The 14,009-nt window shown below is 42.4% G+C and overlaps 1 long non-coding RNA gene across 1 annotated transcript in view; it reads left to right on the top strand.

Annotated features, from left to right (window-relative positions):
* Nucleotides 1-6,645, top strand: part of LOC142664820 (uncharacterized) — a 204,831-nt gene extending 198,186 nt beyond the window's left edge. Inside the window, exon 4 of the long non-coding RNA XR_012851392.1 lies at nt 6,433-6,645. This is a non-coding gene — a long non-coding RNA (uncharacterized LOC142664820). The remainder of the gene's footprint in view (nt 1-6,432) is intronic.
* The last annotated feature ends 7,364 nt before the right edge of the window (nt 6,646-14,009 follow it).

The following is a 14,009-nucleotide window of genomic DNA, read 5'->3' as shown; positions in this document are numbered from 1 at the left end:
TTACCATGTTCCACCTTTTATCACCGCACATGTAAAAAAAATCAAGCTACTTATCCGTTTTTCATTGATTTGTGTGACATTCACTGCCGTGTATGGATGTTTGTGTACTTCAAAGGAGCAGAACATAAACATTATTAATGCATCCAAAACAGCGTTTCAAACTAAACTCTGAATTACGTTATGGCCGTTCTTTATATAAATAGGAGATATAACAAACCGCAGCACGCACAGCACTGAGAGCAGAATTGTGCAGATACAAATGGCGGATCTTATTTTCATCTGAAAATTACACAGCCTACAGGAAAATCACCGAATTGAGTATAATGTTTAAAGCTTATCCTGCCATGTGCTGTTTTTTGTTTAGAGTAACAGTCAGCGAATACCCGGACCACTTGTTTCTGCTTAAGTCACGTACTAGCAAAAATGACCCGGTCATTGTCTGGGTTGAAGATATAATTAAAGGGGTTATAATTAGTAATATAAATAACTTTATTATAATTGTGTATTTGTATAAATTATCTTACACGCTACATGTTTCCTGTGTTCAGTGCCATGGGGCTCTGTAAAGGTTAGGAAATATAGCAGTATGGTAGGATCGCAGAGGATTTGTGCATGGGTGTACAGAATTTACAGGCTCACCATGCTAGTAGCTACTTCCAAGAAGCTTTATTCAAGATATTTCATGCATCTATAAACACATTTCCATCATTAATATCGTTATAATGTTGTTATAGAAGCAGGACTAAGGGCCGGTTCACATCAGCATTCGCTTTCCGTTAAGGGGTTCCGTCGGAGGTTTCCGTCGGGTGAACCCCTCAATGGAAAGTCAAATGGAAACCTTAGCTTCCTTTTGCATCACCATTGAGATCAATGGTGACGGAAACATTGCTAATGGTTTCCGTTTGTCACCATTCTGGCAGGTTTCCGTTTTTTCGACTGAATCAATAGCGCAGTCGAATTTCAGGGTTTTTTTTCTATTCCCATCCCCCCCCCCCAAAAAAAGTTAATCAAAAAATATCTACCCAAAAATGGTGCCATTAAAAAGTACAACTAATCCCGCAAAAAAAAAAAAGTCCTCATACAGCTATGTCAACGGAAGAATAAAAAAGTTATAGCTCTTAGGGTATGTGCACACACACTAATTACGTCCGTAATTGACGGACGTATTTCGGCCGCAAGTAGTGGACCGAACTCAGTGCAGGGAGCCGGGCTCCTAGCATCATACTTATGTACGATGCTAGGAGTCCCTGCCTTGCTGCAGGACAACTGTCCCGTAGTATAATCATGTTTACAGTACGGGACAGTTGTCCTGCAGCGAGGCAGGGACTCCTAGCATCGTACATAAGTATGATGCTAGGAGCCCGGCTCCCTGCACTGTGTTCGGTCCAGGACTTGCGGCCGAAATACGTCCGTCAATTACGGACGTAATTAGTGTGTGTGCACATACCCTTAGAATGCGACTATAGAAAAAAAAAAATAGCTTGGTCATTAGGGCCAAAAATAGGCTGGTCACTTAGGGGTTAATTGCATTGTAAGCTTTTGTTGCTATCATTGCACACACAGGTTATATCATCAATAAGGTCTAAGGATATGTTCACACGGCTTATTTTCAGCCTTTTTTCGGGCCGTAAAAGCCCCGAAAAACTACTAGAAATACGGAGGCTGAACGCCTCCACACATCTGCCCTTTGATTTCAATGGGAAAAATGGCGGTTCGTTTCTACGGGGCATTTCTTTTATGCGGCCGTTTGTAAAAAAAAAAAAAAGCCTCGTAAAAAAATGCATGTCACTTCTTGAGCCGTTTTTCATTGGGTCAATAGAAAAACGGTACCCAAAAACGGCCGTAAGAAACGGCTTGATGCATAAAAAATGGCTGAAAATCAGAGGCTGTTTTCCCTTGAAAATAGCTCCGTATTTTACAGCCGTTTTTCGTTTGCTGTGTGAACATTGGCTCTAAATGTTGTTTTTTTCCTTATTGGGGCCGATTATTGTGGGTCCTCCAGAGGATTCTCTAGTGGGCCAATCTGACCCTGTGCAGTATATGGAACTGGCCATAAGACCTCAAAAATTAAACTCTTCTGCTATTTAGTGTTAAGGCATAAGTCAAGGTGTAATCTTACCCAAGGTGGCACATTGATCAACATCCATGAACTGTATCCATTACGTTTCTAAGTTTCCCATCGTCACACAAACTTTACAAACTTGTTAGGTTGTGTTTTGACGGTCCTTCATGGTTCATATTTTTAAGCCCCCTCTCCCCCTTATAAGTAAGCTGCTCACAGGCTTGGGTTATTAACTTGGAAGATTAGTTTTCGGTGTTTTTAGAGTGTTTAATACCAATAGTGACCAGAGAAAATCCAAGTGAACTATGAAGATGGCAACATGGCCATGAATTTAAATTGTGACACCGGTATTGCAAGGTCGCAGTTCTTACCACTGTGGCAATGGTTGTCCAAAGACGACAATCTTATTAAAGTAGAGATGTTAATCGGTTGTCTGTGCATTCGGCTTTATAAATCTTATATCACTAATGTTCCAATAAACATCTGACCGTTCTGGATGTTTTTCTGAATGTGTCATGATTGTCAAGATCATAGCCTGCCTGGTGCAACCAAAGCTCCTTATTACATTACTATACTTTTGCCTCTGTCTGTGGATAAGCCAGGATCTAACAATCTTTTTGTTCAGTCGTAATAGTCTTGAAATATGTACTGTATTAAACACAGGAAAGATCACTACAGTGAAGTAATCCTATGTAGATGTTCTGCTGAGCTCTGTTCACGTAATGAGTTTCTCGCTCATTAGTCAGTCATCCTTAAGATTATTTTATTTTCAAGATCTTTCCTATCCTGAGGCCCATTCTCTAAACTTAAACAATAGCCATATGTCTGTTATTCTACGTTACATCTATACAAGCCAACAGACTTAAGCACATGCAATGAGCTTGATATGGAAGGTCCGCCAAATGATGACCTATTTTGCCATTGTTGAGACACCTGGCTGTGTGTAAGGATTTACTGTTAAGTTTCCTCGGGGTTAGCAAGTAGGATTTTATTCTTAGAAGAACAGAGTATTCAATAATGTGTGGCAGAAACCTTATGGGCCTGTTTACAAATCCTGGTTTTATTTCATTTGTACAAAGTATTATTGTAGACAGATGTTACATGTATGTAATTGGCAGAGCCCCTACCATAACTTATGATGGGCATATCGGCAGTCTAGAAGAGTGGCAGATTGGGACCTGCCTGTGATTTTTTTTGCCGTGGTTTTCGCTGCATTTTCCGCCTGCGGCCATTGAAGCTAATGCAAGTACCGTGGGCAAAATTTGCCACGAAAAGTGCACGGAAATGTCCACCGCCGTTTTTTTCTGGCTGGGGTAGATTTTGGCTGTTTTTTGTTGCTGATTCCGACGCGGTTTCCTAAAGCTGCACAAGGCTCACACACAGTGCCGGCCTTAGGGGTCTGCGACCTGTGCGAGTGCACAGGAAGCTGCACCTCGCCGGATGTAGGGGGCGCCACTGGGCTCTGCTCTGTTCTCAGCACCTCTTTACACACACAGAGTAAACAGGAGCCGAGGAGGAAGCTCCGCTCACAGACCGTCCTGCAAGAAACCTGTGAGTCTGCAGGCAAGGGGAGATCGTAAGTGTTTCTGTGTGTATATATTCCAGTATGTATGTGTGTGTGTGTGTGTGTGTGTGTGTGTGTGTGTGTGTGTGTGTGTGTGTGTATTCCAGTGTGTGCGTGTGTGTATATTCCAGTATGTATGTGTGTATATATTCTGTGTGTGTTTGTCTATTTGTAAGTGTGTGTGTTCAATATTAATGTAGAACAGATAAAATGAAGATATCTGTGCTGCCCCTTATATACTCTGCTGCCCCTATATACTCTGCTGTCCCCTTATATACTCTGCTGTCCCCTTATATACTCGGCTGTCCCCTTATATACTCGGCTGTCCCCTTATATACTCGGCTGTCCCCTTATATACTCTGCTGTCCCCTTATATACTCTGCTGTCCCCTTATATACTCGGCTGTCCCCTTATATACTCTGTTGCCCTTATATACTCTGCTGTCCCTTTATCTACTTTGCTGTCCCTTTATCTACTCTGCTGCCCCTATATACTCGGCTGTCCCCTTATATACTCGGCTGTCCCCTTATATACTCGGCTGTCCCCTTATATACTCGGCTGTCCCCTTATATACTCGGCTGTCCCCTTATATACTCTGCTGTCCCCTTATATACTCTGCTGTCCCCTTATACACTCTGCTGTCCCCTTATACACTCTGCTGTCCCCTTATACACTCTGCTGTCCCCTTATACACTCTGCTGTCCCCTTATACACTCTGCTGTCCCCTTATATACTCTGCTGCCCCTATATACTCTGCTGCCTATTATATGCTCTGCTTTATTTGTGCCTGTGTGAGCATAGTCACCAGTGTGTGTTATCTGTGATGTTGCATAGGAATGCAGGTAACACTACTACATTATCTGTACTCAGGGAGTTATCACTGTGTTATCTTTGGTGTTACATAGGACTGCAGGTAACATCTACTACATTATCTGTACTGTGTATATATGTGCCTCCGTGGGTATGTATGTTCTGTATGTGAATGTGTCCTTGTGCTTGTATATATGTGCCTTTTATGTATTTGTATATGTTTCTGTATGTGTGTCTGTGTGTGTGTGTGTGTGTGTGTGTGTGTATATATGTATATATATATATATATATATATATATATATATATATATATAATACAGTCCAAAAGCAGATGAACACAGCACTCCAACATACCATAAATTAGGCCATGTGCTCTTTTCCAGGGGATGAATCGGTTCCCAAATTTCAATATAAAACGACCATAGAAGAATAGTAACCAGGACTTCAAAATAGATGAAACGTAGCTTGAGAGAGGTTCGGTGACGAATCGAAACGTCGCTCACTTGAGGTGAATAAATCCACCCTGTTTCATCTATTCTGAAGTCCTGGTGCTGTTACTATTGTTCTACGGTCGTTGTGTGTGTGTGTGTGTGTGTGTGTGTGTGTATATATATATATATATATATATATATATATACACACACACATACTAGCATATGTGTGTATATATATATATATATATATATATATATGTGTGTGTGTGTGTGTGTGTGTGTGTGTGTGTGTATATATATATATATATATATATATATATATATATACACACATACACTAGTATATGCGTCTATATGTCTAAATATTTACCTATGTGTATATATTTGCCTGTATGTCTATGTATTTACAGTATATATATGTATCAGTATGTACGTGTCTATAGATGTGGTTAATTTTTGGTTTGTGGAGCACAGCAATAGAGAGTACCGCATAGGGCGCCATCCAACCTAAGTCCGGCCCTGCTCACATAACAGGCTTTATGTCTATGAGCGACTTCAGATGTTCTCAATCACCTGAACCAAGGGGACATTGTGTTTGGTGGAGTTGTCTTTCTCCAGTTTATTTCTACGGTTTCCCCAAGAAAAGCCAGGATTGGAGTTGTGTGGTTGGCTGCATAGACATATTGGAGAAAGCAAATAGGACTAAAAGGTAAAACATACATATTGCATGCAAAATGTATCATACCTAGACCTTTAGGGTATGTTCACATGAGGTCATTACGTCCGTAATTGACGGACGTATTTCGGCCGCAAGTACCGGACCAAACACAGTGCAGGGAGCCAGGCTCCTAGCATCATACTTATGTACGACGCTAGGAGTTCCTGCCTCGCTGCCGGACAACTGTCCCGTACTGAAAACATGATTACAGTCCGTCAATTACGGACGTAATGACCTCGTGTGAACATACCCTTATAGTGTATGTGTAGAAGACCTGTGACTTAAACCCACGTGAGTGTATGAACTCTTACCATTCTCAGGATGTATGCACAAAGCGAATGGGCTCAGATATAGCACTCTATTTTAATTTACGTGGACTTGTCGAGATTCAGAAACGTGAATAGATTTGCGCCCAAGTATGTAACAGAAAGTATTAATGTATTTTACCTATTTGAAGTTAATTTAATGGGGGTGAACTCTGTGTGAACCTTGTTTTTTCCCAAATAGTAAATGCTTGTAAAACACAATAATGCTCTCCAAGGAATCGGTACAAGATTTAATGGGGGAGCAGATTTATCTTTAATCTAACCCTTTAATTCACAATTTAATATACTTAAGATTACAGATGATGATGGGAATAATTTCCTATATGGTGTTAGAAAATGTATTCCAGTGTGGACGCTGGTTCTGTAAGATGCTCTCAAACAGGATGCTGATAAAGTCCAATTAGTTTGACTTCACGTTGTGTTAGGGAAATATTTAAGGGTCTCTGAGGACCCATTGAATGCTGGGACTTTTTATGTGACATACTAATTAAATCACTGTAACATGCTCCCATTTGCAGGGTCAAACCACTAGGACTGTGCGTCTTGTGCTACAGATGGCCCCTTAACAGATATTAAGGTTTGAGAAGCCTGCAGATGTGGATTAATGATGTGTTTTGTTCAGATTACATATTTTGCATTTATTTTTATGACTTACCCACTTCATCTTTGACATCATATTATTGTATTTGTACATTTTTGCTGATGTGATTATATATATCACATCACATAAGCATATTCATATATTTGTTTTTTTTACATTACATGGCTGACTGAATGATAGTAATGGCGCTTCCATTCTGCTGTGGACTTCTTCAATCAAAATACACTGCTCAAAAAAATTAAGGGAACACTTAGGGATAACAGTATAACCCCAAGTCACTTAGAATTCAGGGATCTATCCAGTTAGGAAACATAAGCCACTGTGAATGCATTTCACCTTCTTTGGTGCAAATGAAGGTGACAACAGGTACACTGGGGAGGCATCAGCAAGACAAACCAAAAAAGAGAATGGTTTTGCAGGTGGTGGCCACAGACAATTCCTATCTTTATCCTTCTCGACAGATTCCTCTCTAGTTTTGCTAGTGTCCTTGTCACTACTGGCATCATAAGGCAGTACCTGCAGCCCATTCAGGTTGCGTAGGTAGTCCAGCAGAAGGCAACCCCATTTAGAACCAATTACTTGCCTTTAGAATCTTTTTCTAATAGGCTAATTCACAAATAATCTAGTAGACCTTATTGATATGCCCTGTGTGTACAATGAAAACAAAAATGACTATATTGGAAAGATGTAAATTTCTATAATGTTGCAAATAAAGGAAAAAATATAGATTACTATGCATTTAAAAGTGGACATGTACATGTTCTGTAAAGGTGGCGAATCACTATTTCTGGTGGGGCCAAGTAACCCCAGTTTGATGCTGGGTAAACCCTAGAAGTGTCTGAAACCTAGGTTCTAAACCTGGGGAACACCATATTTCTAGGGGTGCTTTTAATATGCATCACATTGAATAATAATAACTCTGGGGGTTCCTGACTTAGAAACATTGGGAAACTGTCCTTGAAGAGCTGTACATCCCACTATGTTTATCTCAGGTGGGTGAAATGTAAGGAGTGCACCTGCTGTCCCCTAGTTCTTTACCCAAAACATTAGTCCAAACCCAGACAATGGTAAATTAAAAAATCCTGAAATTGATTGTGGTAAAAACATTTTGGAGGAACGCCACTTTAAGCAGTACAGTTGCGGTACTTTAGGGCTCATGCAATTGTGACTTCACACTCTGAGCTGTAGTTTGCCTGCCCCAGCTCCCTTAAAAAGCGACCGGCATGCTAACCACAGCTAGCATTTTCTGCTGGCCCAGCTCCACTGCTTTCTGACTAGCCTTCCTGGCTGCCTGGGCCAACTTCTTTTGAGAGTCTATTGTACCTCTGGTGCTCTGCTACTAGCTAAGATGTGTGCCACAAAGCTTGCGACTCTCTCACTGTGGCTTACTAAAACCAACCTAAAAGCGCCGGTGGATTGTCGAGATCCACCTTACATCACATCGTGCATACAAATATATGAGGTTGGGTGGGTGACCAAAGGACCTTGTGGGAGTCTTCATGTAAATCTGAAGCCTGTCCCTCTAAATTTAGCCCTTAAAACCTTCACCTGTCCACCAATACCTGGATACCATTTTCATTCTGCTAAATCCTCAGAGGAGCTAACCTCACCCCCATTTTACACCTTTACGCCTACCCTGCCACCCATTGACATTGCAGCCCACGCTATTTTAGTTCACATACAATTTTATCCACTATTCCGAATACCAACCACTTTTGCCTTTCGCTAGCCTGCCTCTAACCTATCCCCAATGGTTCCATAGTCCCCCTTATGTCCCATTACTGACCTTGTTGCAGCGTCAGGACGTTACATGTGAAAAAGCAATCAGTGCTGCATCACATACAACTTCTTAATGCTGCCCGTCATCAGGACCCAGCAGCCTTAAGAGAGAGCCTAAACGGGATTGGGGCAGAAGTACTGAGGTAAGTTAATATATATTCTTTTATGTTTCTTTTTATGTCCAATCGGGGGGGGGGGGGGGGGAGCGTTACGGATGCTGGCACAGAGTGAAATCTACACCACCCCTCTTTCCCATTTGCCTATGTGTTGTGAGAAATATAAACTGGCGAAACGTCGCAATTTTTCCCAGGAAATTGCGACTTTTCTATGCCAGAAAGCTAGCGTAGAAAGGTTAAAGGGGTTTTCAGTAAAAGGAAAATTGATGGCCTATCCTTAGGATAGGCCATCCATATCTGATCAGTGGGGTTTCAACTCTTGGCACCCCCGCCAATCAGCTGTTGTGAAGGGGCCGCGGCACTCGAGCGAGTGCTGCTTACCCTTCATAGCTAACACTGCTCAATACTCACGCTAGCGCCTTAGACCATTCAAAACAGCTGATCAGCAAGGGTGCTGGGAGTCGGCCCCCACTGATCAGATATTGATGGCCTATCCTGAGGATAGGCCATCAATTTTCTCTCCCTGGAAAACCCCCTTTAATAAGTTCCACTCGTGTTGTGATGTCACTTCCTGCGCTGTATGTTAATCATCTCAGACAATCTCGTCTCACTGCTGCTGAAAGCTAATTAAAACATCTCCTTTACGAACACGACAAGTCTCATTCTCTTCTAGTGTAATTAGGAACTTAAGATGAAAAGCATTCAGTTATTGCTATGAGTGAGCTCAGACACAATGGAAGGAATTCCAGCACAGGACAGGGAACACACAAAAGTAGACGAAACAAATGGAATGTCTAAACATCATTGAAACTGTCATCCAGCTATAGAGGGGAAACTCATGATAGACAGAGAATTATAACCTCAAAATGACCATAAATCATTGAGATTAGAGCGTGCGAACTGCAAGATGCCACATCCCTGGAATATTTGTGTGTGTTCTGAGCTCACAAGCAAGGTGCTCCAACTATTTAACCCCTTCTTGTTTCCTTTGTAATTTTGAAGGCAACAATTGAACATCATTTCCAAAAAGACATAATTGGTGGAACTATGAACAATATATATGGACTTGCAAGGGTTGGTGTACTACACTTTCCTTCCTGTCTCATTTAAATAGTTTTTGTCTGCATGCCCTTTGCTTTGTATACACTATCTACACACACACCGCTAAAACAAGAAATATGGAGGAAGGGATTTAAAGAGCCTCTGTCACCACATTATAAGTGGCCTATCTTGTACGTGATGTGATCGGCGCTGTAATGTAGATCACAGCAGTGTTTTTTATTTGGAAAAACTATCATTTTTGATGGAGGTATGACCTATTTTAGCTTAATGCTAATGAGTTTCTTAATGGACAACCGGGCGTGTTTTACTTTTTGAACAAGTGGGCGTTGTGCAGAGAAGTGTATGACGCTGACCAATTAGTGACCAATCAGCGTCATACACTTTTCCCCATTCATTTACACAGCAATAGTGATCTTATTACATCACTATGTGCAGCCACATAAACACACTATAACGTTACTGCAGTGTCCTGACCGTGAATATACATTACCTCCAGCCAGGACGTGATGTCTATTCAGAATCCTGACAATTCTGTAGCATTTCTGTGAGATTTACAGCAAGGCAAGCATAATATCGCGAGATTACGATGTAACCTGTCATTTAAAACGAGATTACGCTTGCCTTCTGTAAATATCACACAGACGCTACAGAAATGTCAGGATTCTGAATGGACATCACGTCCTGGCAGGAGGTAATGTATATTCACGGTCAGGACACTGCAGTAACGTTATAGTGTGTTTATGTGGCTGCACATAGTGATGTAATAAGATTAGTATATGCCGTGTAAATGAATGGGGAGAAGTGTATGACGCTGATTAGTCAGAGTCATACACTTCTCTCCACAACGCCCACTTGGTCAAAAAGTAAAACACGCCCAGTTGTCCATTAAGAAACGCATTAGCATAAATCTAAAATAGGTCATAACTCCGTCAAAAATTATCGTTTTTCTAAATAAAAAAACACTGCTGTAATCTACATTACAGCACCGATCACATCATGTACAAGATATGGCACTTATAATGTGGTGACAGAGCCTTTTTAAACTTCTTGCTGCAGAGATGCAATATACAAGGCACTCATACTTTGCACAGAGAGGCTTTGCTCACTGCCTAGGTAGAGGGAAAGACAGCTGCTTTTAAAGGGTTTATTTGCTAGGAGAAGACAGCTGCTTGTGAAGGGTTAATCTGAATCTCTTACTACATACACACAGAGCCAGCAGCAGCCACACAATGAGGAGAAAGCTGTGACAGCATTTACCTCTGCTGCTTTTTCTAGCCTCCTCCTGCTGCTCTATAATACACAGAAATGTATCTCATCAGCAATGTGAGAAAATAGACATGGACCGCACAATCCACAATATACATGTTGATCTGAACTGCTAGGCATAGCATGGGTGCTTTTGGACCCCTGGGCTGCTCCCTCTGCAGGAGCGATGCTACATTGGCAGTGGCCGCCATGCGGTGCTGCAACCGATAGAGTAGGGACTCGCTTTAAAGAGGTCGCCGTGAAGTGGCAAGTGGGCTTATACAGTTTGATCAAAATGTTAACAAAGAACCTCATGTTCATAGATAAGCGTATATATTGTGGATTGTGCGGTCCATGTCTAGTTTCTCACAATGCTGATACAGAAATGTATCTTACATTGCTGCTAGTATAACTACACGCAGCATTAAGTAAGATCCTCAGAGATTTCACCTGTACACACCAAGCACACTAACAGTCTCCTCCCACAAAGTGAAATCTTCCAGCTTAGGCCCCCTCTGTTTAGGCGATGAAGAAAACATTCACATTGACTAAAGAGAAGAAAACCAAAATAATCATATACCCATGAGACTGGAGAAAATTAGAGGCTGTTATCAGATAATGGAATAGTCTTGACAATTTCCTTTTTACACATCACTACATGGACTTTATAAAGTAAAGTTGAGAGCATGATGAACTCATAAAATAAGTCTTTGTAACTGATTAAGTCTTTTTGATAACTTTTATACAGACAAGTGAAAGTCTATGGAATTTTACAAGGCGGTGCTTGTAAATGCTGTATATGTACACACTAGAATCTTGTTCGTTTTGCCCTTTCATCTTGTCCCGAGACAGGCATGATACAGAGGAAGTCTATTACATTGCACAACACTACACAGGACCTTTGGAATTTTGTTACATTGTCCCTTTTACATGGGCCAATTGTCGGACAAATACTTGTTGGCGATAATTGCCCTGTGTAAACAGGGCAGCGATCAGCAGATTAACAAGCAAATGCTCTTTCATCTGCTGATCGTATCGCTTTAAAAATAAAAAATATTATCGTTGTCGGCAGCATATCTCCTTGTGTAAACAGGGAGATGCGCTGCCGACATGATAACGCATGGGGACGAGTGATCAGAGTAACAAGCGCTTGTCCCCATACTATCTCCTTGTGAAAGGAGCAAATGAGCGTCGTTTGAATAGCCCCACAGACGTGCATTGATTTTAATGCAGCCTTTTGATGGCCGATTATCCCTGTAGTGTGAATAAGCCCTTACTGCAGCAATGACTGCCATGGGTCAGAACTCTTCCATAGCATTGGCCAATAATTTCCAGAAAAAAGTTTGTCTGACCTAAAAACATCTTTTTAAAAAGGGGGGAACATAAGAATAAACTGTACAACATTCTTATATTTGGAAATCTTCCTTTGTCACCCACCGCCAATCTGTCTCTCCTGTAGCGTCTGTGATGCTTCATCCATGTAATATCACGTTATCCAATAGCAGGCGGCCAATGAGACGTTTATGTGTCCACAGGGATGCTGACAATCAATGGCGTAGCTATAGGGGTAGCAGCAGTCGCAATTGCGACCCCCCGCACCACATGAATAAAAAGTTACTATAGTAACTTGGGCCGCGGGCCCCTGTTACTATAGTAACTACAGTACTTCCCTTCCTGCTTCCGGAGCACAGCAGAGGTCCTGACGCCACAGCGCTGTGCGCAGCGCATGAGGTCACAACGCTATGCGCCGCGCACAACATCCTGATCCCGGATAGTGTCAGGACATCCGCTGCGGCTGAAGAGGAGGGTAAGATTGATATCCCTGTTGCTGAAGTTGATTGGCGGGGTCCGTCTCCCGGGACCCGCTAATCAGCTGTTTTGAAGGAGCCGCAGCGCTCATACGACAGCTGCTTCCCCTTCATTCCGGTCACTTGCTCACACTGTGAATCCGTGTCAGTGATTCACAGTGTGAGCGAGTAAGTGAAATGAAGGAGAAGCGCTGTCGTACGAGCGCTGCGGCCCCTTCAAAACAGCTGATTGGCGGGTCCTGGGAGACAGACCGCGACCCGTCGGCTATTGATGGCCTATCCTGAGGATAGACAGAATAGACGAGGAGACAGCACTTCTAACATATGTCAGCTTTTTAATCACCCGTGCAACGTTTCAGTCCAACAGGACCTTTCTCAAGCATATCCTGAGGATAGGCCATCAATGTTTAGGGACTGGACAAACCCTTTAAGCCTACGATGTAGCAGGCTTAGAGGGCCCATGAGACAGGAACACAGATTGTGTGATGATGTCTGCTGGGCCCTGTATCTAAGCCAATCACATGGTAGGCTTAGATACATGGCCCATGTGTGATCCTGTCTGATGGGCCCGGTAGACTTATATACAGGGCCCCAGCAGACCATAATCTTATACTGTATAACATTACTGTCTGCTGGGGCCCTGTATCTAAGCATCTTACATAACCACATGGTAAGCTTAGATACAGGGCCCATATGTGAAACTGTCTGCTGGACGCTATATCTAAGCCTACCACATGTGTTACTAATCGTTTTTGTTGTGTGTGTTTTTTTTTTACAGGTTCGGTTGTGGGACTACGTCGGATTCGAGGACTACTTCGATGACGGCTTTTTAAATTATCAATAAAATGGTTAATGAGGGTTTTTTTTTTTTTTATTTCAATAAAATATTTGTTCTTTGTGTTTTTTTTTAAACTATATTACTACCGCCTTAGTAATGGCTGCTGGCTGAGTAACCGCATCCATTACTAAGGCGTGGCTTAGTGTTAGCTGGTGCAGAGGCTAACACTAACCCCCATTACTAACCCGGTACCCACCGCCACCAGGGGTGCTGGGAAGAGCCGGGTACGATCCAGTACCTGACCATCTGTAGCGATGGTCGGGCACCGGGGCGGCCGCAGGCTGGTAATATTAGGCTGGGACAGACCAGAAACAGCGGCCCTTCCCACCCTGGTAATGCTAGGCTGCTGCTGCTTTATTGTATCTGGCTGGTTATGAAAAATGGGGGGGACCCCACGTAATTTAAAAAAAAAATAATAATAATAATTGGAAAGAACGATATGGGGTCCCCCTCAAATTTCATAACCAGCCAGAAACAACACAGCAGCAGCAGCCTAGCATTACCAGGGTGGGGAGGGCCGCTGTTTTTGGCCTTCCCCAGCCTTATAGTACCAGCCTGCGGCTGCCCCGGTGTGACCATCACTACAGATGGTCGGGTACTGGATCGTACCCGGCTCTTCCCGGCACCCTTGGTGGCGGTGGGTAAC

The sequence above is a fragment of the Rhinoderma darwinii genome, chromosome 12 (assembly GCF_050947455.1).
Source record: "Rhinoderma darwinii isolate aRhiDar2 chromosome 12, aRhiDar2.hap1, whole genome shotgun sequence".
Classification (NCBI taxonomy): domain Eukaryota; kingdom Metazoa; phylum Chordata; class Amphibia; order Anura; family Rhinodermatidae; genus Rhinoderma; species Rhinoderma darwinii.
Note: the sequence above shows the minus strand (reverse complement) of the source record. Positions and strands in the feature narration are given on the sequence as shown.